Below are 1936 nucleotides of genomic sequence, written 5' to 3' on the forward strand. Positions count from 1 at the left end.
CCTTTCTACAGACATGTATGAATGTTAAGCCTTAGTGCCCAAAGCAGCCCGAATGCTGAATGCCATGACCTCATGGTCTCTGATGCCAGCTGCACCCTCGGCTGGCTGTGGCCCAGCCTGGAGGACAGCTCAGGGCACCCGGCCAAGGCCACACTGAGTAGACCAGAGTGCTTGCCCAGCCTCTGCTAGGCACAGGGAACCTCATGGAACCAGGAGTGAAAGGCACCCCAGCCTGGGTCCTGAAGGAAAGGAGTTCCTGTCCTGGGAAGAGGTGTGATATAGATCAAGAACATTCTTCTCCCTTTTGGCTTAACTCTTCGTGCAAATGCATTTGCCCAGTTAGAGATTATGCACCCAGGTGTGATTACCATTGTTGGACTCACTGCTAGTTGGAGGAGAGCATCTGGGGAGAAGGTGGGGCATTCCACACTCTTTCTTCATGCATCCAGAGATTGCTTTGAGCCTCTGAAATGTGTGTGTTTGGGGCAGGTTACACATGTCTTAAAGAAATAGACAGGCTCTAGGCTCAAGATCACATTAAAGCCCCAGATCCCATGGATTCGTTTAAAACCGAGCCAGTTTTTAGACAAATGTGCTTGTCACTGATGTTGCTCACCAAACATCTCTATCTCTTCCCTGGCTGGCACGTGATTAGGACTGTGCTTCTTGGTATCCTGCGTGGGATACCAAGAAGGTGGGGCCGTGTCACCAGCTCTGGCCAGCGAGTTGTGAACAGAAGGGGCATGCACGATTTCCAGTCCCAGACATTGGTTTGCTAATGCAAGAAGCATTCTTTTACCCTAATAGGATGACTGGCAACTTTCAAGACAGTAAATGCTCTGGCAGCCAAGGTCCCAAGTTTCTATGATGGGCAGAGCCTCCTCTGCTGGCCAGCACTGGAAATGCAGCATGATGAGGTATCAACCTTGGCTGTTTCAAGCCACTGAGCTTTGGAGTTGTTTGTTATTGCAGCATAATCCAGCCTATCCCTACTGATTTAGCAAGGTACTGCCATATTTATTTGAGAGGAAAGAGAAAATAAAAGTGAGTTTGGACAATCCTACATGTGCAGAGAGCCCCAATGTGGAGCTGACATACTGGGATACCTGTGAGAAGACAACCTCGGACCAGCTGTTTCTGGTGGCTACATTAAGCTGATTCACATTTCATTTATATTGATCAGCACCAGTTGAGTTGTAAATTTAATCATTTTGTCTGGTGGGTAGTGATTCTGTCCAGAAGGATCATCTCTGTTTATAGCTAACGCAATACTGCAGCAGGCTGTCATGTTAAATACAGGCCCTCTGTGCTTAAAAAGAAAAAGGAACTTCCTGGAGGCCGGGTTGAATGGAAGCAATGTGTCAGTGATGGGCTGATGTTGTGCCAGATCACTCTAGGGGCCAGGAGCCGGGGAGCCATTTTCCATCGCCAAAACCAAATCCCTCTGCATACGTGCAATCAGCCAGGTTCCTACCTGGAAGCGACTGGTCCTGGTGTGATGCGTGTGGGAAAGAGGAGGCAGGTGTGCTTTGGGGAACTGCTCCCACGGGCTGCCCCTTTGCAGCACAGAGAGGCAGTGTCTCGCACCCAGAGGAACAAGCCCTTAAGTCTCTCCTTGGCGATCAAGGACTTCTGGGAAGGAAGTCATGACGGGGCTTGGCAAGTTCCCTAAAGTGGGAGCTTAACTGCCCCCCCGCCATAGATGAAAATGGAAGTCAGACTAAGGAGGAATGAGTGTCCATAGGAGGCGACAGCAAATCCCTCTGACCCTGGGACACCCATGGCCCAGCATCCCTGCTAGTTTAGTGCCCTGGACTCAAAGGAGGGAGAAGTGAAGTGTTCCCCTGCAGATCCACAAAGCAGACAGATGGGGATCTTGGCACATGCTCTCTGGGGCCCTTTATGCCACGCTCCAAGATAAGGACAAAGACTGAAT

The sequence above is a fragment of the Aethalodelphis obliquidens genome, unplaced genomic scaffold (genome assembly GCF_003676395.1).
Source record: "Aethalodelphis obliquidens isolate GAN/ISIS:26980383/991018 unplaced genomic scaffold, ASM367639v1 scaffold43, whole genome shotgun sequence".
Taxonomy (NCBI): Eukaryota; Metazoa; Chordata; class Mammalia; order Artiodactyla; family Delphinidae; genus Aethalodelphis; species Aethalodelphis obliquidens.